The sequence below is a fragment of the Marmota monax genome, unplaced genomic scaffold (genome assembly GCF_021218885.2).
Source record: "Marmota monax isolate L192 unplaced genomic scaffold, Marmota_monax_Labrador192_F-V1.1 WCK01_AAM20220418_F8-fsc00011, whole genome shotgun sequence".
Taxonomy (NCBI): domain Eukaryota; kingdom Metazoa; phylum Chordata; class Mammalia; order Rodentia; family Sciuridae; genus Marmota; species Marmota monax.
The window spans coordinates 833,858-858,256 of NW_026693082.1; the positions used below are offsets into that span (position 1 = coordinate 833,858).

Sequence of the window (24,399 nt, forward strand, 5' to 3'; positions counted from 1 at the left end):
ATTTTCCCTCAACATCAATTCCAGGTTGACTCCTAGAAGAGTGGTAGTTTCATGGTATCTTTACTTTAGGTCCAGGCTGAGGAGAGTAATATTTATGCAGAACATTGCAAGTTTGTGACATGGGAACAAGGGACCATTTGCCTGCTCTTAAACTCTCTACTTAGTACTAACAAAGGCCACTTCTTAACATATTATAAAATTAAGTCTCATATCAATGCTCAAGTTCAGTGGAGTAGGAACCACATCTCAAACTCAGTGAGGCTAGAACACCAACCCTTTGGGGCAACAATGATATAACCTTCCCCAACTTTGCAGTTGCTAACACTTGTCAACTGATTTTATTATAAATACTTTTTAGAAAACTCCTCTTTATGTTTACTTGAAGACTGTCTTTCTGAAATTTCTTATCTTTTTTTTTATAGTTATGCACACTGCAAGTAACAAAGCAAGTTCTGGAAACATAAAAGACATGATATATAACCATCCCTTTGACATGAGGTTGTTAATTTGAAACAAGTCTTTGGCAGGCTGTGAGTCTGAGTGGCAGTGTGAAGGCAAATGTTTCTCAGACATACAAGTTCCAGAAAGACAGATGAGAATGTCAGAAAACTACTGGAGCTCCTTCCATACAGTTGTATAGGCAGGCATTATTGTCAATCATATATTATTCAAATATGAAAGGCAGTGATACAGTGTGAATGTGCTCTGCTTCAAAGACCACATAGATGAAAAGAATCAATTAGCAAATGCATTAGGCCGGGCACCATTGTTGAAAATGTTGACTTAAGTTCAGAACCCTTCTCTGAAATGTAAGACAGAAAACTGAGAGATTCAAAGATTTGTCTTTCTCAAATGAATTTACATGTTATCAAAGTGATATTTCTTTTTCTAATTAAACATATTATTACATTTGAATTTAGTAATTGATTTTCACTTTTGTGAAGCCTTTTCAATTCCAGATTATTTAAAATATATTATAAAAATATTTCTAAATTCGGTATAGAGTCTACAAAATACTAAGTTCATTGACTGTGTCAATAATATAATTCTAAAAGTTCATTATTGAGTAAAATATAACAATTCTAATTTCTTATTTGATATTAGATAATAATATCAACTGATCATAAAATCTAATTCTGTAGATGATCTTAGAAACAATCTGAAAACCCAGTTTAATCTAAAAACCCAATTTCTTCAGCGTGAACTGGTAACTATTCTTTCTTTGATAAATTTCTGTTAGGGATCTTGGCACATCACTCACCAAATGATTCTATTACAAACACATTTTAGAAAAATCTCCTTTATGTTTAGCCGAAGTCTATCTTTCTGAAACTTCTTGTCTTTTATCTCAGTTCTACATAACACAGGAAACACAAGCAATTTCATCTCATCTTTTACATGAAATAATAATAATCTCTAATGTTTTCTGACATGGAGGAAGTTATAGATTTTTTAATAATCAGATCAAATTCCTTAGGACCTTTTCATTCATTCAAGAAATAGTTCTTATCTGTGTACTTCGTATATGAAGAATTGTACAGATAAAAATTTGAACAATAAAATGCAGTTCTTGCTTTTATGAAGTTTACATTGTAGCCTAGATGAGAGACATTTAGAAACAAAAATCATATAGGTCTCTATATGGTAACAACAAGATTCATGCATAATCTGATGGTATATTACAGAGTGCTTTAATACATGGTACACAGAACTACTAACCCTGTACTATTATGTCACAGTAGCATGATTCATCAAATTAGCTTGTACATTATATTTAATCTATCACATTTTAAACTACATTACTATTATTTATAACAAGATTAAAATTATGACAAATTATTAGTTAATAATATATGATTTTAGTTCTTTAATATGTTTTTTAGAGAACTGTTAATATAAAATATTATTTTTGCAATACTGAGGATGGAATCTGGGGCTTTATTCATACTAGGCAAGTGGTCTACACTGAGCCCTAACCTTTTAAATTCTGTCTTATAGATCATATTTTGCCATATTATAAACAAATAAATAGTGTGCCCTCCCAAAACAAATGAGGAAACAAACACAAAGCTCTCTTGGGTTTCTCTGAGTTTCGATATATATAGTTAAAATTATTTAAATGGACCTTATGTTAAATTTCAGTGTAAGGTGTAATAGATTATAGAAATAGAATGAGGTGTAACGGATTATAGAAATAGAATGAGGTGGAGTTTAAATTCACCCTGAAAGTCTTTGGAATGTGTCAGGTTGAATTACCAGAGACAATTTCTGTTTGTACTTCTTTTCTAAAGTTCAACAATAAGCCAGAGTGCAATGACTTATTGTTTTCATCCAGCTGAGAAGTAAAAGCCTCTTTTATTCTTTGTACAACTTGGTAATCATAGGATGCTCAAGAAAGGCCTAAGGTAGAAAATGTATTGAACTAGATAGAATTCAGCAATTTAAGGAAAACTGCTGTTCTTGTTCTGTAAAAATGAAAGAGATGATTGAAACTTAAGACATTAAGAGGTAAAAGAAATTGAATTCTCAAGATTAATTTTTTAAAGGACCCAAAGATTTGCCTCATTTTTTTTCCTCTCTCTTTTTAAAAGAAAAGTTGTAGTTGCAACTTACTAAAAAAAATGAAATCTTAAATTATGTTATATGAAGTAGGGGAAAAAAACAACAGTGTGCGATCTAGACTCTTTATGTATAGACAATGTCCATTAAATTTATTTTTCCTTAAATTGTTTCTTTAAATTCCTGGATTCAATCCCCAGCACTACAAAAAGTAAATGATTAAATTAAAAAAAATTGTTTCCTTCAATTTGTCACTGATTTGGAGAGCCAAACAAATGCACATATTTCCTAGATTAAGGCAAATTCAGATTAAGAAAATTATAAATCTAATTTATATTTTGTGAAAGAAATGCTATGATATTAATATTCATTAATAGTAATTTGATTTAATCATTTTTTTAAATGCTAAATTATTTAGATAAACTATTAAATTATATATCCACACATATATGTATATTCAAATGAAAATTTGATGCATATTCGTGTATTAAGATAGAAATTTAGAAGAATGTGACAGTCGCAAGGGAAATGATCAGGAAAAACAGTGAATATGTATACAAAATCATTTTCATTCATTCTATCATCATGCCATCATGCTGAAGCCCTTTGGCCTTGAGTAAATTTCATTTCCGTGGGTGTCTCTGTTTCAGAGAAGTCAGTGTATATCCTGGGCTTCGCTTTGTGTATCTGTAAAGGGGCTACAGTTGGCTTACAAGTCAAATTTTAAAACACGGCTTTGTCTTTTTTAACAGTCCTTCTGCTCAGAATGTTCTATGCTGCCTGGACCTGCCTTGCAATTGATCCTGGATTTGAAACTGACAGCTGTGAACTAGCAGGAAAATGATGTGGCAAGAGTTTCCGTGCCTGAAGAAAATTCAAAGAAAGGTCTGTTGGGGCAGGTTGTAGTTCCTGGCTGTATCACAAATAAGAACTGATTCTTATCTCCTGAGATCCTTTAGGGCACATGGATTTTGAAGCTCAATATATATATTTGCAATAAAATGCAATATTGTACAAATACCAAATATTATATGATGCTCTGAATAGGTTCCAAGGCAGTATCCCATAATCAAATACATTAATATTTCTATACCCAAAAGGTATAATAGTCACATTAAGAGGGATATATAGCAATTATAGACTACGTTATAGCAGATCAGGTGCTGTTTGCAAAATGAATCAAATATTTAAAAAATATTACATTTCAGAGCTTCTCATAGTTTGCTGTTATAAAGAAAATATTGTAAGCGTAATTCAGACAATATTTGCTGTGAATTGAATGTGTTCCTGGTAATCTGTTAGGCCTGGAAAGAGATTGTGAGCTTTTCACACAAATTTCAAGATATCTAAGGCTTGGATTTCCACTGGAAAGGGGCTTTCCATGTAAGGAGTTGGCATGTCCTTACCTGTTCTGCCTCCTAAGCACTTCATAAGCACTGACTGGCAATTACTCACTGGACAATCATGATGTTAATATTTTCATTCATGCTCTAACTCACTGCACTGTAAAACCTTTAGAAGCAGGAATAATGCTTCTATACCCAACTCATTGCTTGGAATATGGAAAGTGTAAGTGTATTGACTCAGGAGGCTAAGACAAGAAGATCACAAGTTTGAGGCCAGACTCAGTAACTTAGCAAGGCCCTAAACACCTTAGCGAGACCCTAAGTCGAAATAAAATTCAAAAAGGGCTGGGGATTTGGCTCAGTGGTAAAATGTCCCTGGGTTCAATTCCCAATACAAAAAAAAAAAAAAAGGACCAAATATATATTTAGTAAATATAATGAAATGATTTTTTGACTCTCAATTTTAGAGAAAAAAGTCAGAACATTTGATGATTTGTGCCAGTTAATATTAAATTTATACTTCAATCCATCAGATAACATTTATTAAAATAGCACAAATTTATTATATGTCTGTGTGAGAAACAAACTAAATCCTGATCCTGATTCTCAGTACTTGATAGATCTATGTTGGGAATATAATATGAATGCAGCTGAAAAAAATTACAGTAAGTCAAAGACACAGTCACTTGTCATATAGGCATTTCATTTATAAACTATTGTGAATTTAATTCAAATGACTGAATATTTTCTAAAGAAATGGCATTTTTTATACATGACTTTTACTTTCCACATCTGTTAATGAAAAAAAGAAATTAATCTCAATTTCTACATTCTATTCCTTTGTAAAATGATTTTAAAAGCTAAATTGTGCTTCACCAATATTATTTAATCAAGGAACTCAAGGAGAATAAACAACAAGGGTTAAAAAAGATGACGGTTTTGGAAATAGCATTATGGGAAGAGAAACAAACTTTTGAAAAAAGTAAATTAATGTTGTATAGAAGAGTTACAGTGGTAATTCAATACAGATAAATAGGTTTGAATAGGCTAAACCAAAAAGTCTTCACTAGGAAAACCCATTGCAAATCCTGAGGCATGAGTGTATGAGATGTAAAACAGATAAAATTTAGATCTATAAATTATGTTCTGTTCTGATTTAATGGATACAATTTAATAAGACACACTGTTTTATCCAATAAAATGTGTTAATAAAGTTAAAAACCATAACTACATAGAGGATGACCAGATTTCACTAGACTATCATGACCTTGATATGAATTACTACTTATTTGCAAAGATTTCAACCATTAAACTTATATGCAAAAGTTTCAGCATAATTAGTTTTCTTGGACAGGAAAGATAACAAAACCTGAAAACTGGGAACATGACTGAAATAATTAGAAGTTACCTCCCTAGAATATGGTCAATCCAAAAGCTTGGGTATTTCTGTTCAGGGAAGAATAGGGAAACTCAGGCAGGACCCTGAAAACATGCTGGTTTCAGTCAAAAAACAGATTCAGTAGAATCAGAGGCTACAGATTTTAAAGGTTTGCAGTTTTAGGAAATCATGTGGCATCAGAGGCCATCAGCCCTCTCCTTATGCTTTTTGGTGTCCAAAGTACTGTATGCCAGACTGTGGCCAGAAAAGGACTAGAAAATAGTTGAGATCAGACCATGTGCCAGGAAACTCAGTAACCTAAAGAAGAAGATGACAGTGTCAGGACTTCCATCAGTGAAGGAGTTTATGGTCAGAAGGAAGAAGAGAAAGAAGGAAAAATCTTGGAAGAAAAAAAATTACTTTTAAGGAAAGCAAATCTACATTTGTTTCTCATATTCTATACCCTGATGAATCCACCTTTATATATTGGTAGGTGGCACTATCTTTCTCGTTTTTACACATGGGGTTATTTTCTTTGCATTTATATCTGAATTTCTCTCAGACTCTTCTTGATCTCTAAGAATTTCTGAAAGTTTTTCATGCATACTCTACGCATAATTTCCCTTCCTTGTATGGAGGCATTTCTGATTTATTGACTTGTTGTTTTCCTCTAAACTAGGACTATTTTTAATTTCTCAATTTCCCTCGGCTATTGAGAGAGAAAACTGATGTTTAACAACTAAAGTTTTTTTGCTACAAATTGCTTGACAGTTTTTCCTAATAGATAGAACACTAACAATTTAAAACAGCCAACAGAACGTAGAGAGAATAGACTAGGGTTGTAGCTCAGTGGTAGAGTGCTTGCCTAATGTGTGAGACACTGGTTTTGATTCTCAGCACCACATATAAATGAATAAAAAAGTAAATACATAAAGGTTTATCTACAACTAAAAAATATAAATAAAAAAGAAAGAAAATAGAGAGAAGCTAACAATAAGCTTAGCTGAGAAATCTTAAGATGAAAAGACCAGCCTCCCTTGTATGCAGATTATTTGTTCTGCTCATTCCCATGTAAAGAAACAGCATGAGAGAAACAGAACTAGTAAGAACAAAGGGAACAGAACTTCTCAAGCACTAAATCAGTTTATTATAATTTTTCCCACTTTTTTCCATACTAAAATTTGGGTGAAAATTAGAACTCTGGAAGAAAATGCTATCAGAGATACATAGTAGCTGCTATATTCATTCACCTTTTATAAGGGAAGGGATGAAGGTGACCTTTGATAGAAATTAAGTGAAATTTGCTTCTGCTGTCATTTTGTCCCTTTAGTTTTTTTCTTATTTATTATTAACATTTTTTTCATTCATTTACTAATAAACCAACCTTAATCTATTTTTTAACTGTCTGAAAGCTATGCTTCAAGCAGTGTTATTTCACTCCAAGGTGCTTGGACTTCATGCTAAAATTCTCCTTCTAACATCTGGCCAGCTTCATTTGATAATTTCTTGAGAGAAAAAAATGAAAGAAAGCAGATTTGATAATTTTCTTTAATTTCCTAGTGCATAATTTCAGTTGAATGTTCACATAGCGGTAACCTCATTTTAACATGTCATAAATAGTATTAATGTTAGATTCTTCATACTAGTAATATCATCGATTATATGCAGGACATAAAATTCATTTTTATCAAATGTTTATTCCCTGTGTTGTAGATGTTCATACTAACAGAAAAAAGAGAAAGTGATAAAGGAGCAGCATTAATATTCTTTTTTATTTTAATTTTTTATAGTTGTAGATGGACAGCATGCCTTTATTTTATTTGGTTTTTGTTTATTTATTTTTCTCAATCCTGCCATTTATTCCAGTTTCATAACTGTGAGCTGTACATCGGTTCCAAGTGGGTCAGTCATTGTTTTTCCTAGAATGTTCATGGGTAAATATTCCAAAATAATCTCATCCATTTTACCCTGACATGCTGGAATTTTCATTGCTGTTGCTATCGGCTTGCCTATCTGTAATTATTTCCACCAAGAACAATGACTGACCCACTTGGAACTGATGTATAGCTCCCAGTTATGAAACTGGAATAAATGTTAAGATTATGACTTTATTACCTCTTTTTTTTTACTAACAAATATGATGAAGGTGAAGGATCTCGCCATAAAAGTAAACATAATATGCATTATTCAACTCCAGGATAGTGAGGCAGCCAAGAGAAATATTCAGATCAATAGGACATGCTGGAGTTTCAATTATACAAAAGTGTTCTGGACACTATGAAGGTATAAAACATATGTCAAAGGAAATATTTAATACACAGGCAGGAGGGTCATATCCCCCCCTTTTATACTATTTTGGTGTTAATGTTTTGTCAGAACTACAATTCAAAAAAAGTTGAATGACATTCCATAGCAAACTTACTCTATTAGTTTGCTAGGGCTGACATAACATCTAGCACAAATTGAGTGGCTTAAGATAACTGATGTTTATTTTTACACAACTTTAGCTGAAAATCTATTGTCAAGGAAATTGTGGGGTCAAGTTCTCTTTGAAACTGAAGTTGTGAGTATATCATTGCCTCTTCATCATTTGATACCATGTGGCATTTATTGGTTATGCAACAGTAACTCTAGTCTCTGTCTCTGTCTTCACATTCCTGTCTTCTTTCTACTTCTTTATGTCTCTGTATCTTCACATGAAACTCTCCTTGTGCTGTGTCCAAGTTTATTATTCTCATAAGGACATCAGACATGTTGAATTAAGGCCCATTCTTGTATGAATTAATTTTAACTTGATTAAATTTGCAAACAATATTCCTAAGTAAACTGATATCTAAAGGTACTGAGAATTAGGACTTCAATATGTTTTTGGAGGGGTCCATGAGGAGAGGAAGGTATAATTTTGCCCATAAGAGTTATTCATATAAAAGTAAATTTAAATTGGTGTTAATTTGATCAGAAATAATTAGAAGTTAAGAGTAAACTCCATGTAAAAGAACTTTCTTCATATGTGTATTAAATAATAATTGAATTTGTTTAGGGAACAAAGTAGCTTAGAGTGCTTAGAGTGTCAGAGTACAGGAAGAATGTTCTTGTATCTGGGAGAACATCTCATAGGACTGCATCAAGATACCCAAGGACGTTGGAGGGAAAGGAGACTCATTTCTTCCAAGATATTGAAAGAAAAGTTCATAAACTTGGGAAATGACATTATCTATTTAAAAGAAATGGAAGAAAGATTAAGAAAAAGAGCTGGGAGAGAACACAGGGCAATATAATTTAAAAAAGAGTATATTGGAAATCACCAGTGCACTGTGTCATGTAAGAAGTCTACCTAGAATTTTTACAAAAATATGCAGAGAGGGAGGGACAGATAACCAAATTTGGTAATTAGAAACTAGTTGTTAGACTTTAATATGTAATTTCTAATGAAGTAGGAAATGTAGAAGCATTGAAAAAAACAAGAAAACTTCTGTGCATGCTGTAGGTATGGAAATAGAAATTATTAAGAACACTGATAGTCATGGGAAGGAGAAATGAGGCTGTGGCTATGGCAACAGTACTTTGGAGGGAAGTTTGTGCGTGCGTGTGTGCGTGTGTGTGCGTGTGTGTGTGTGTTTAATAAATAAGACACATGTACAATGATTACTTCTATGTACAAAGCCAAACAATTGACTTTCCTTACTTTTCCAACTTGAGAACATTTGAAAAGATCCAGTGATTGATTGGGAGGGGTTGAAAGCTCGCTAAATAGGTTCCACTTCCATTATAATTGGAAAATCTGCTTCGTGGAACTCCTCAATCATTACTCATAATCACTATGCAAACTCAAAATCTAGATATATGGTTGTCAAGGTGCCAGCTACAGAAAAACCCTGATTTTTCTAAAATAAGTGGCCTCAACTCTTTAATATCGTTTTGTTTTCCCAGATAGACTTTGACACTCTGAATGAAAGATAACATGTACTGAAACACAAAATGTTCTTTAAAGCAAACTGATATGCAAAGAATACCTAATATTTTTATTTAATTTAGCTCTTGTCTGTTTTTAAAATAATCAACTAATGGAAAATAAACGAATTTTTAAAGTTAATTTATTATGAAATAAGTTAATTATATGTGATTTAAAATTCATAATTCTGATCTGATGCAAAATATTTATTTATGTAATAGTACTACAAATTTCAGAACAATACTGAAGGTAAAGAGCCAACCCAATACACTTCTTTTTATGCATTCTTGACTAACTAATAGAACTGTGCAGAAGGACAGACATGACTTAATTCATCATGACTTTGCTCTTGTGTGATCCACAGTTCTGGGAGAAAAAAACTCTTGCAGGGAGTTTGATAAGAATATGAACATGTTTACTGATTAAGAGAAACACCAAATGTTGAAACAGTGCTAAATATTGTAACATTGTATGGTTGAAGGTACTTTTAACTAGTAATTCATTAAATACCTTACTTTCAAATAGAGCCTTCTATTTTGTACTTTCATTTTAAGTAACTTACACTTACTTGGAAGGGCATTTTCCAGAATGTTCTCTGATTTTTTAGTTGTGGCAGAGATAATATTCTCAAACACATCATCAATAGTTATGTTTTTCCTTATGTATCACACTAAATTCTTCCAGGAATTAATTTTGTTGGAAATAAAATAAACAGAAAGAGCTTTTATCTTTTATTTTTATCCCACATGTATATTTTATGCTAGAAATGAATTTCAATATCTTTCTGGGTTTTAATTATTTTCTTAGGGACTTAACAATTCCAATTTCCCAAGTGATAAGTTACATGTGCAATGTTTGATTATATATCACATTTCATTATATGTGATTTCATAATACCCTTGTGAAAGTTCTGCCCTGGAAGCAGACCGCTAAAGTATTATTCAGTATGTTGATGATTTAGTACACAAAAGTGATATATTAGTATCCAGAAATAGTTCATAAAACATGAAAAACTGTATAACTTACTTTGTTGAAATATTTTAATAATACCAAATTTTTTACATTGGCAAACTAATTGTAAAACCTCTTATCATATTTGAGGCACAATAAAACCAATAGATACATATTGTTCTTTCTATTCTACAAATGAAGACATAATGGTTGTAAAAACTTTGCTTTTACTGAAGTATCCTTGGCTATTAAGTAGCCGGACTAGACATTTTATACAGATCTGACAATACGTCTTAGTCTGGTTCCTACAATACAAGTTCCTCTCATTTCAGACATCTGAGGCTATTTAAGTTCTCTTCCAAGTGGAGAAAATCATCTCAATATAAGATATTAAACTAGCAGTTTTTAGTATATAATTAGGGAAATGTAAAACAGAAATATCTACAAGTGTGTGAAATTCATATTTTTATGTAAGATAGCATTGAAGGAAAATAAGATAGATGTGGTCAAATAGGGTATAAATTATATTTCTCTTTGTTTAGGACTTCTGAGAAAATATGATTGTTGGTTAGCAGAACAAGTATTTCTCTAGCAGTACAGCAGACGTTTTCTTTCTAGTGACATGCGTGAGTGGGTGGTGAGTATTTCAGATCAGAACATTGAGTTCTTGTGAACAGACAAAGAATATATAATGGCTGGATTTACTTTTTTTTCTCTCCCCCTTTTTTTTTCCCTCTTGGCCATCACACAATCTTTCAGAATTAAATGCCAACCTCTTTTCAAAAAAAGAAAATAAGAAAGCAATGCTAAATCAATCTCAGCTACAGATAACCTCTATGAGAGATCAGTTCTTTATGCTTAGTTTTCTTTGAGGAATAATTCCAGAATGCTTAATTAGGACAGTAGGCAATTATATTTTCTCTTTTCTGAGGATTAAATTAATTTGTAGTTTTGTTATCAGTTAATACATTTGTTAAGACTAGGAAGATATTCCTTCTCTTGGATTATACATGGATGGAAGTTCATGGGAGATTATAGAAAAGGATAATCATTAAGATGGGAACAAATTCATTTCTATAGGAGGCTAGATATAATATATAAGCAAATAAAATTATAGGTTCATTGTTTACTCTTGTATGTAAAATTAGAACTCATTTTGATACTACATGTGTTTTGAAGAAAGAAGTCGTATTTTTTTTCAACACAAGTCTTTGTCTTCTAAGAAGACAATTAAGGCAACATTTTAATTCACGTTTGTAGACTTCTTAATTTTAATCTTGTCAGAATAACTCATCATCTGGTTGTAATGCTTGTTTATTACATATCATGCATATGAATATTTCACATCCTCTGGGCATGCATTAGTTTCCCCTTCTGAGAAGTAGAACAATAAGCCTAAATTGAAGAGCTAACTTGAGGATTAAATGATAATATGGAATGATTTTTTTTTTGCAATTTCTGATTATTGTAGAGTTCCCCAAATGGAACTGATAGATGATAAGCGAAGAACACTCTTAAAAAAAAGAAAAAAAATGTAAAAGGGGCCTAGAAGTATATATTCAGTACTTGGGTAAAGTCATCCAAAAGTTAGATCTGCCATTTTCAGCTCATTGCCCAAATCCAACTTTATATAGAAAATATTAGAAATTCAGTGAATTTAAGAGAAAGAATATCTTAGATTTTAAAAGACTTGTCATATGATGGTGGTATTTCCTTATTTCAAGACTGTCTCAGGGAGTTTTAAAAGATTTGATGAGACAGGGAAGGGAGGGATATCGGAGATAAGACTGACATCCCAGCTCCAGCCAGATGCTTCCTTAGCTGATAAATCTTGGCTTGCTTTTTGTTGCTCTTGGAGAAAACTGTGTTGAGAGGGGTTTTGTGAGCATATGGCCTGTCCCTCTGGTGAGTCTGATCAAGACAAATGCAGATGCCTAGATTTTGTCTGGAGAAATCTCAAGGTGCTAGACTAGCTTGGCCACATTCACCTGTAGTCACAGTCACAAGGGACAGACATGCTGTGTCTCTGTGCCTCTAGGGAGGAAACCGAACCTGTGTCTCCAGTGGTCAAATTGAAAGGGTTTCATTTTGGAAAGGAAAGAGCTGTGATGGATGTCCCCATAGCAGAGGAATATGGTTTCCAAAAATTTTTTAGTTCATCTCATAAAAGAATAAAAATATCATTTGAATATATTTGCTATCAAGAAGACACAAATGCTAGATTATAGAAACACTAGTAAGGTAGGACACTCACTGCCAGTCACACTGTTTCACCTTCATTCTTATTTTCCATCCTCATGAGATCTAGAGGCATCACAGTCTGATGTTAAAATTAGTAGTCATGCCAGCATATAATGCTACAGCCTGGTTCTGCAGCTCTGTGGAATTCTCAGGCCCAACTCTGGCTAGAAAGGGAATGTGCTTAAAATAAATGACAGCTTATAATGTGTATATTGATCTTAGCTGGAACTTCCTAATACCTAATTAATTGACTAAATTGTAAAGTAATGAACAGTTTTCATTTATCTATACAATCCAGGTTTGAGAAGGCAAGGTGGCACAAGGACTCTCTAAAGGAAGAAATGAAAAAGGAATATGTTTGTTACACACTGAACATCAAATTCAGCTTTGTAAAAATATTAATACACCATTACCAGTTAGATCCTCAAAATTTCATCCCCCTCCCTAATGATATCACCTTAGTCCAAAATAAATAACAGCATCAGTTTCTGATTTGGTCTTCCTGACTCCCACTGTTTCTTCTTCTCCATTTCTTCTCCTCCAAGATGGAAAAGGGATTTTCTCAGAACTGACTTCAAGTCAATATAATTTTTCTACTTAAGCATTTCATTGGCTTTGTATAACATTCAGCACACAATTTGGAGTCTTTGATTTAGACTGCATGATCTGTCTTTTGCATATTTCTTCAGCTTCGTTTTGAGCCACTTCCCACTTCCGTCACTGTGCTGCAAATTTTCTAATCTTTGATCATCTTCTGGCTGTTGACAGTCTCTTCAGCACACACAGTTCTAAGTGTCAATCCCTTCCGTTTCTATAGACAGGCAAGGCATCTTGTTCTTGTTCCACATTCCTTCTTCAAAACAGACTAGCTTGGCCTCCATACCTAAACTTTCTCATGCATTTCTTAATCTCAACGAATCATTTTCTCTTTAATAGCATTTCTTTAAACTTGTGATATTTACCAAATTAAAACTTTTATATTTATATTGCTCACTCATTTTCCTGAAAACTTGTGTCTCCAAAACCCGAATAATGTCTGCATATGGTGGTGTTCTAGTGTTTGTAGGATGAATTCCATATCATAATCATCATCATCACCATCACCATCTTCTCCATTACCATATATGCAGACCCTCAAGGGAGGAGAGAAAGAAAGCATGAAAAATTTATTACCTACTTACTACTTATGCCATTATGAACTTTAGCATTTTTTTCAACAAGATCTAAGCTTGAAGTTGTGCTCTATATGAATTAAGACACATTTAATTGATCAAAGCTTAGTTTCTTCATCTGTTAAAAGAGAATTTTATAATACTTGACTAAACAATTGATGTGTTTACTAAAACAAAATATTTAAAGTACCTAAAACTGGAAGTCCTTAGTATGCTTTGAGATGATGTTTCTTTTCTAAATGTACCAAAAGACTGAATACATATCTCTTCCAGACATAAGTACTAAAATGTATTCTAATACATGAACTAAAGTCATGGAAATATGTGGGAAAAGTCTATACTATGACTGCTGTGGAGTATCGAGGTGGTAGGTACCACAGGTTGACTCTGGTTGGTGAACATAGACAACAAGAAATAATATTTAAAAACCTTGATTCTCAGTTTGAATTGGTAAAATAGATACCCAATTCCAAATGTAAAAGTAACATCAGAAAAACAACTAATAACAGCATTGTTAAGAAGTTAATTCATTCCTTTATATAAACAGAGTAGAGCACAGTATTTAACTGATTTTAATACAAATACACCTAAGATCTTTTAAGGTGGTAAACCTAAGAATTATTGAGAGATCTTACTACAATATAGAACCTAAGTCATTATGTATGGACTAGGGCCTTTGATTTTTCATTTATTACAAGTTCTCAGGTGGTAGTGACGCAGGTGATCTGAGGACCACACTTGACATAGTGATTCCTTAAAATGAGGTAACAGATGAATGTAATAAGAAATGAATGAGAAATTTTGAAAATTATAATAATAGAAAGTGAAATCAAACAATTCAAAACACAGGGAGATCTAGGTTGAACAAAATCAAAGACAAAGTTCTGATAAAATCACTTAGGGAATATTCAGCCAATACAGTTAACTAGAGGGAAAAAATGCACAAAATATCAGTGCTCTCCTCTATCAGATTTGGACTCAGATTAGAACCTGCACAGTCAGCTCTCCTGGTTCTTGCATACAGATTAGTACTAGAACTTAAAACATCAACTTTCCAGGTTCTCAAACCTCTCGACTCAGAGCAAAACCATATCATTGTGTCACTGTCATCTTCAGCTGCTTGACAGCAAGATCTCAGGCTAAATACCAAACGCAATTGATTAAGAGAAGGTTATTTATGTACATTCCTCATAATATTTTTGATCAAAGTGCTGGTTAGAGGTAAATTATACTGGTAGGTATATGAGTTAAAAAGGATGAACTTATACTTGTTAAAAGTTTTAAGAAAATAGAAAACATGTGCTAACTGAAAAGTAGAAGAAATTAAATTAGGAAAATCAGACATTAATCAAACAAATAGTAAATTCTGGGTGAGAGGACTATATAGATAATAAACAAAATAAAAATCTAATTTTTTAAGAGGCTAAAATTGCAAGATAATCAGTAAAGGCAAACTATGATAAAAGGAAAAGATACAATGAAGTATCACAAAAATAGATCCCAGATTGGTAAAAACAATATAAAAACCTTAACACATAAAACCATTAACAAAATACATATGAAAAATAGTAATATGTATAATCTTTTAAAAATATTTTTTCAATTAAAAATAGTAATATGTATAACATTTTAAAAATATATTCTCAATTAATATTAATGAAATAGAGAAACATTAATTGAATTAGTATCCAAGTAATCTTTCTTTAAAATATTTTAGGAAAGAAAACTCTGTTCTATGTAATTTTAAAGATGTTTTAGCAAATCTTTCAAGAAACAGACAAAACCCAAATTATGTAAGTTATTCAGAGAATAGAAATAGAGGACTACTTCCCCAATAAATTTTACAAAACTTGAGGATCCCCAATAATAAAACTGGACAAAAATTGCATGAGGAATTAAAATGGTGGAGCAAACTCACTCATGATCACAGAGGCAGGAAGTATGAGTGTACTGTTTCTAAGTCAAAACTTGTGCAACATGTGTATAGAATACATCATGTTAAAATCTGTTTTTTTTCAAGCATATATAAAAATTGTTTTGGTATCATAAACTTTAACTGTGTGTTTACACATTTAAAAAATAACATGGTAATCTCAGGCACCACAATGAAATATTTTATAAAATTTTGACATCAATGAATAAAAGAAAATAAAACTCTTTGTAAATCAGATACTGAAGTTAACTTGATAAAATGCTATTTGTTAAAAACCTACATGAAATATTAGGTTTATTGATGAAATGTTAGAATATGATGAAGATTAGTGAGAGTCCTCACCTCAAACTAAAAGTGATCTCTCAGCACTTTGCAGTGTCCCTGGCAATAATGTAGTAGTGGCCAAAAAGAACACAAAGCCTGGCCAACAAATAGGCTTTGTAACCTAAGGGGAGGCATTTCAGGCAGCCTGGAAATTAATGGCTGTGTGATTGTGTTGGGAAATAGCTAAATATCTTTTGCTATATTCAGTTGAGTCCAGGGTAAACAAGAGCTGTTCCTTCTCCAACATCTCTACTTCTACACCTATATTTCTTTCTTTATTTACTTCAAAAATTTTATGGTGCATTATATTTGTAGACAGTGGTGGGATTTGTTGTTACATATTCGTATATGCACAAGATATAACATCATTTGGCCAGTATGGTTCAGAAGCACTCCCCATCCATACAGAATTCCTTGAGATCCCTGTATTCCCTCCCCTATTTAACTTTTTTCTCTCTAGCTTCCACCTATAGGAGAGGAAATATATAGCCCTTAGATCTTCTGAGTTTGAGTTATTTCTTTTAACATAATGGTCTTAATTTCCATTCGTTTTCCTGCAACTAATATAATTTCATTTTTCCTTATGACTGAATAAAACTCCATTGTGTATAAAAACAGTGATTTCTTTATCTATTCATCTGCTGACTGATATAGGTTGGTTCCATAGTTTGGCAATTGTGTATTGTGTTGTTCAGGTTCAATAATATATTTGAGGTTTTCTTTTTGTTTCAACACAGATAATGAATTATTTCATTCCATTACAGGACATGCTGCCAATTACTGTTTCAATACTCTTTTCAACTATTGTTTTAAAAAGTAGTCCATTAATTTCTAAAGTGTTTACAGATTTATATTTGAACATATTTAAAATTGTTTATTATATAGAATTTCCATGCAGTTTAAAACTGTCTTATTTATAAATACTCCATTAACTATTAAATATTACTGATAAAAGGGGGTATCACATGAGCAGAATATGGTAGAAAAATTCTTATCTTTGTTATCAGGAATAGCTTTGTGAACAAATAAAAACTCTCCTTACAGTGGAAGAACACGTTATAATTATTACATTTTCTTAACTATGATCTTGAAAAGATAGAGCTCTATTGAGCTTCTGACATTGGACCAGAGGTTTTGGTTTCTCCTAATATTTTCAAAATCATTACAATGATAAAAGATAATCATTAAATGAATGACATTTCACACATTCAGTCACTTTTCAGAGAGCTCTATAATTTTAAAAACAGTAATTGAGGAAATATGTAATTCTAGTTGTTAATTCATCCTAGTTAGACATTTTTTTAAAAAATCCTGTTTTCTATATTAGGAAAAAATAAAAACAACACTTGTATTCTATTATGGAAGCATATTAAGAAAAGAACCACAATGTGAATTATTATTAACAATTACATATTGCACTTGTTATGATGTTTTAAGTTTTTTAGGTACTAACATGATATGATCTTACTTTTAATTTTCTTATCATATATATATATATATATTTATATTTCTTATCAAGATATAATAAAACCTTTACTTCAGGTTATATGGGAATTAAGCTGGAATATTATTATTTTTGTTCAATGTAGGAATTTTTAAAAGTTCGTATTCTATAATAGTTTCACCTGTTAAACTCTGCTGTAACATCAATCTTGAAATTTGCTTTTTTTTTTTTTTTTGGCTTAAAAAATTTTTTGTATATTTCCTCAGCATGTTGGCTTGGCACTTCAAAGTTTGTTTGGAACTTCTTTGTTATTTGCTACATGTATTTTTGAAAGAAAGATTAAAGTATTTCTGCCTTTTCACTGTTTGGATCATTGTGATGATTCCATGTTTTTCTAATTTAACTCTTACATTAATTCCAAATAGTAATTAGAAAATTTATCTTGTTCATATTACATCTAAAATGAAAATTTAAAAGAATAATCTTTGCAAAGATAAAGTGATTATTTTTGAAGAAGGAATAAAAGTCTTTGGATAATTTTTTTTTTAAGATTACAGTGGTAAATTCCCTGTACACTGCATGTCTGTTCTTATGTTACTTTCAAGCTTTCCCTAATTGATTTTAATTAATGACCAAACAAAATATTAAAGCAAATTTCAGAACATTAAAAAGGGAGGAAATTGTTCTTATAGAAGAATGCTTATTCAAAATTTAGAAAAAAAATTATAGAAATAGAAAATTACCATTGAATAATCATTAGGGCAAAAATTGAGGCACAATCATAAATTTATGTAAAATCATTAAATTATGGACATTGAATATCTTAAAGGTCTTATATATTATCTCATAGAATATAATTTAAAATCAAAGGAAAAAATGGAAATATTTGGCAAACATTACCTTAATCAAGCAATAAATCTTAATATATTCCATGATGGGATCATTAGTAAATTATCAAGGTATCTGTATATTTATCTTAAAAAACATTTTATTGAACCGAATAATGATTACTTTTTCAAAGCAATTGTTTTTCATAGTTTTACAAAAAAAACTGATGGAAGACATAACGTCATATCAACAGAGTGCTTGCTTTCAACCAAAGGAAATATTTTTTCCTTAGTAATAAATACAACTTGTTACAAATGAATATTAAAGAAAACCATCTATCTTCTATTTTACATAATTATTTTTTTCTACTGATATAAACCTACTAAAAGTCATGCTCTCATAAATTAGCATTGTGAGTTTAGACTTTATACATTGTTAGAAAAAGAAATTCTTAGATCAATTATTTAATTGATAGAAATTTTCCAAAATTTCTGAGAATATGAATCTTCTATTTATGAAACTCTATGAACTTTTCACTCTTAAACACACTCTTTGTGGGGTTTGAATTATCAATACTATGGAATTGATGTGGTTCTAAAATAATATTACCACAATTAAAGTAAAATTAACAGATCTTTAAATTATCAATTAGCACATATTAAAAAGGTTTCAGAATCTTCATATTAAAATCCTGTAATGTAGGAGGTTGGTTAAGACAAAATGCCAAACTTATATAAGATATCAAATTTAATAAAAAGAGATGATTTCCCTTCTTTATTTGCATTGGCCCATAATGCCTTTTATTTCACTATCACAAATCCTTGTATGGGTAGACAATGCTTCATTTCAGATTATGTTTTGACTTAGAATTATATGCAGTATTAATTGGAAATTATGAAGATTTCCTTACCAATTTTTGGTGAAAATAAAACAAAAAGATGAGTGCAGGATCCTTATGCCCAGTTACATGGTCTGGAACCATTGATAAACAGAGGAAGCATTTTTTTTTTAAAGAGAGAGTAAGAGAGAGAGAGAGGGAGAGAGAGAGAATTTTTTTTTAATATTTATTTTTTAGTTTTTGGTGGACACAACATCTTTGTTTGTATGTGGTGCTGAGGATTGAACCTGGGCTGCACGCATGCCAGGCGAGCGCACTACCACTTGAGCCACATCCCCAGCCCCAACAGAGGAAGCATTTTGACATTGCTCTAATAATAAAGTCAAGTCATATTCCACTAGAAGAAACTATCATACATTTTATGAACAGATAAGAAAATACCTTTCTATCACATAGTGGTCTCACTAGGCTGAGTAATACTGCTGAAATATTTGTATAGGTGATTATTTGATCTCATTTTTACCAAATTTCCAAAAATATCCAAAAGCATATGATCTCTCATGCTGACAGAAATCTTTTAAGTGCCAGGGCTTGGAATGTTTGTACCATTTTTAAATCGTATGTGTATTCTTAAGCAACAAGTCTAGCCTAGTTGTAGTATATCTCATGGAATGTTATTCTGGAATGTGTATTTTAGATTTGCTGACCAAATATTATTGATGCAAGGGCCTAACACATAGAGCAAGATGAAGTCACGTGTGTGAGGGATAAATTTAGGAATAGAAAGCTAAGAATTTTGGCCATATATTTGAAAAATGATACACTCTGATGGGAGTGAGGGGATGCATGTCACATGGTGAACTGAACTAAGAGAATAAGTTTTCCACACTGAAAAACTGAAAAAAAATAAAGGACCCTCCAAAGATTATTTTTTAACATGTATAATTAAGATCAATGGATGCAAAAAGGGAATCAATTCAAAGTTACAAATATAACGAGGACACAGTAGAATTGCTATAATCAATATTTCAAAAAGTAATAAACTCATAACTCCAAGTACAATTGTGACATAGATTCTCAAATACAACTAGAGAGGTGAAACTGAGCCCATGTCATTAAGTCATTATTGCAGAAATGATAGCTCTTCTTTGAAATAAGACTATACATTTTTTACCCCCATATTTTGGATATGAAATAAGTAATTAAGATGCTGATAGTCATATGATCTTGCTTAAGTCATCTTTAATTTCTAGAAATTATGCAACAAAAATAATTTTGGAAAGTGGATTGAACTGAGAAATCTGTATCAATCACAAAATTCAATTTTTATAGGGAGTTTATATTTCAGGTCTCTTAAATGCAACAGAAAACAATTTTCCTGATATGTACGTCAAGACAGTCAAAAGCTAGACATATTGAGAGTATTGTGAAAGAGATTTAAAAATAAGCTTAAAGTATTCATTATACAATTAGCTAAAAATTGTGAGAGAAATGATGTAAATCAGTCACATGAAGAATTGATAGTTCTATAAATAAAAATATAGTAATTGAATTAAGTAAAAGGTTAGTAATTAAGTCAATTAAAAAAAAGATAAGACATCACCTAAGGGAAAATGAAATAATTGAAAGTTATATGGAAAACTGAGGAAAGGAAAGGAAGTCTTCAATTGGAGTTTAGAAAATCACATGTAATGATTTAGTAGTTTCTTTGTGCATATGTTTCATGGACTGAAGGCAATTTGGAGCATTTATGAAATATGTTTTTATTGTGACTTGAGATTCCTTGAATATCCTCACCATTTCAAAAATTGTATCTTTGAAAAACTGTGGACACTAATATTGGAGGGGCAAAAAGGAAACAGTCTGTCCACCTTGAAGTTTCCATATGTTTCTTCAGAGACATCATAATCAGAGTGTTCTTTGAAGGTATTTTCTCTGAATGGAGTACCTCATCACAGAGGTAGAACCTGAAGGAAAGAGTATGTCACTTCATATAGCACGTACACAGAGGAATGTCGTATTAGTCTTGGTGTTCTGGTGCCCTTTATGGGATGATGGCTTTATAAGAGGGGTCTAAAGATAAGGACTTTAATTAACATAGGAGTCTGTTTAATTAACATATAGAGTTCTGTTTAAACTTGAAGGTTAGAACCTTCATATAAGAATAAATTGTGCAGGGGGTGGTGGTTTATGTTTATAATCCCAGTGGCTCAGGAGTCTGAGGCCAGAAGATCGCAAATTCAAAGTCAGCCTCGGCAAAAGTGAGGCGATAAGCAACTCAGTGAGACCCTGTCTCTAAGTAAAATGCAAAAAACTTTCAGCACTCTGAGAAGAGGCAGGTTTACATAATATGAAATCTTATCATAGATAACTCTTCCAACTCTCAGAAAAATATATTAATATATAAAGGACATATAATGTAGAATATAATATGCATAAAGCATATATATAATATATAGTATAAAGACTATATAGTATAGCATGTATGGAGAATGGAGCCTAGGCACTATACAGAGTAAAACTAATTTAACATTTTCCATACATTTGTCGATGTGTAGTAAAAATTCATGTATTAATTTCTACAAATTTCCAAAATTTTTGTTTACTGAAATTATTTAAAAGTCTGAATTTGCATAATATCTGGGTGTTCTAAAATTGAGTATAAAATAGTAATTTATAAGAAATCCAGAAACACATCATTAACTCTCTGTTCGTGCAAATGAATTTGACATTTCCTGGGAGTTAATGAGATACATGTTTGCTGTCTAATTTGACAAGCATTCCTTTTTGGAAATCTTAAATAGAGACACCTTCTAAATCTGAGTCTTTAGGACAGACCAAGTCAAAATATGCCAAAATCAATATCAGTTTTTCTCTTCTAATGGTATTTTCTATAAAAAGGCAAGGCTTCTATTGTTGCATAGATATGATTTGAATCCTGATCCTAAAAATTATTGCTTGTCACTTAGCAGTTTACTCTGAAGCTGCATTCATGGTCAAAACTTTGGAGTTCAAGCCAACCACAATTTTGGTTCGGCTATTACCAATATTTCTTTTCTGAAGGTACTTTACCTTTTTAGTTATGTTTTCCCCAGTTGATTTTGTAATTGCTATCTTCTTTTAGAATTCAAAATCCAGTGTTATAATTATCAGCTCAGATATAGACCACTTTGACTCCTAATGCTCAATAAAGCAGTTTAGTCTGTAACAAAAACAACCAACTATAGGGAGTGAATAGCTGCTGAGGTCAAATCCTTTGTGGGTCTGTTTCTGTAAAGAAATTTGAATTTTTCTCTCTGTGGAGAAAAGGATTGTGTTTGCTTTATAAAAAGCTGGCCTGAAAATATTCATTGTTTTCAGTTTTGTGAAATATTATTATGTTTTACTAATTTATCAACCATGCCTTTTATTCACTTTTACTTGTTTTTAAGATGATATATTTTCTGGAGAATAATCATTTAGAATGTTTAATAATCAATTTATAATCATTGTGTTGTAAACATACTCTTTTAAATTGTGATATACATTTTAATTTCTTCCTGATGTATTTGGGACATATTGTTTGTTTTAATACAGCTGTATTTTTAATCCTTTTAATTTAAGATTAGCAGTATTTTTGTCCTGGTCACAAAATTCTGTTCTTCCCCAAGGTGTTATAAATAATTCCTGTGAAACTGTTAAAACTTGGCTTGCTCTGCTTCAGCAAAATTCTTTGAGATTTTTGTTTTCTTTAATGTAAGGCAAAGCTTCATTGTAGCTAATAGTTTTTCTCTACTAAAGAATTATGTTTAAAATTCTTATTTTTAATGGTGACTGATATTTTACAGCATATAGTTTTAAATTAAGCTTACCTGAATAAATGCAATATGATCATGAAATTATATTGCTACCTATAGCTTTTTATTTGCTAATATTTTATTTAAATATTTTTAATTACATTTGTACATGAAACTGGACTCTAATGTTTCTATTCCTTTTTAAAACTCCTATATTCCAGTACAACACACATTTGGAAATTTCACAAATTATGATTGTATTGCTCAGCAAATTTATACAAAAGGAGAACACTCATGTAAAAATTGTGGATCAAGAAGAACACTGTGAGCATTCTGGAAGTTTTCTTTTTGACTCCTTCTCATCATTATGTTCAAAGGTAATCAGGGTTTTGATTTATCTAAACATAGAATAGTCTTTTTTTGTATTTACAAAGTTTAAATAGTATAATATTACAGCTGACTTATTTCTAGTTTCATTTTACTGTGATTGGAAAAGATTGTATGTCATGCTCTGTGGCTTAACATATGGTCTATGCTGTAGAAAGTTTTGCATGCACTCCAGGGAATGGAATGTGTATTCTGCTGTTGCAGAATGTAGAGCTGTATCTATGTATATGTATCGATGAGTCTTAGTTGGTTTATGATATTGCTCATTTTCTCTATTACCCTACTTATCTTTTGCCTAGATGCTCTGCTATTGAATGTAGGGTATTGAAATCTCTGTCTATAACGGCAGAAATATCCATGTCTACCTTCAAGTTTATTAGTGTTTGTTGGCTATTGTCAGTTGTTCTATAAGGCCCTAGTTTTGATTCTAAGCACAATTTTTAAAAGTTCATTTTTTGTAGTGAAATATTGTAATTTAGCTTTATGTCCTTGGTGTTTAGATAATTTTTTAGCTATTATCTTTATGGTTATTATAGGTATTAGATTTAGCATCCTAAATTTATTATAACTTAGTTTGATTTTAAACCAAGTGTACTTCAAAAACATATAGAAATTCTCTTCCCATTTAACTCCACCATCTTTATGTTGTCCCTGTCATAAATTTTATCTATTCATTTTATGAATAAAGGCGCATATATATATATATATATATATATATATATATATAATTATAATTATTTTTATGCAATTATCCTTTAAATATTTATCAAATAAGAAAATGGAGTTACAAATTAAAAATACAATAATACTGTTTTTGTATATGTCATGCATATTCGCAAATTAGTGTCTTTATTTAAATCCTTTATATTTTCTGCTGGCTCAAATCCTCTGTTGAACCCTTCTAGTGAATTATTTTATTTCCATTATATTTTAACCTCCAGAATTTATTTTTTTGTTACTTTTTTCTTTTTTGATATTCTCATTTTATTCAAACATCATTTTTTTAAAATTTCTTTTATTTCTCTGTCATGTTTTCCTTTAGCTCTTGGAATCAGTTAGTACAGATGTTTTAAAACCTTTTCCTGGACTTCTGAAAGACATTTTCTGTGCATTTGTTGTGCTATGTTGAATGAACTATATTTTCCTATGGTTTTTGTCAGCCTTGTGATTTTGGTGAAACCTGGCATATGGATATTATTGTGAGGAAGCACAGTAATTAAATTCACTTCCATCTTCAAGGTTTTTATTTTTTGATTTTTTAAGATTTCAG

The 24,399-nt window shown here is 31.2% G+C and overlaps 1 long non-coding RNA gene across 1 annotated transcript in view; it reads left to right on the forward strand.

The window, feature by feature from the left end:
* Nucleotides 1–419: 419 nt before the first annotated feature.
* Nucleotides 420–24,399, forward strand: part of LOC131424524 (uncharacterized) — a 182,999-nt gene continuing 159,019 nt past the window's right edge. Inside the window, exons 1-3 of the long non-coding RNA XR_009227726.1 lie at nt 420–498; nt 3,312–3,444; nt 22,964–23,119. This is a non-coding gene — a long non-coding RNA (uncharacterized LOC131424524). The remainder of the gene's footprint in view (nt 499–3,311; nt 3,445–22,963; nt 23,120–24,399) is intronic.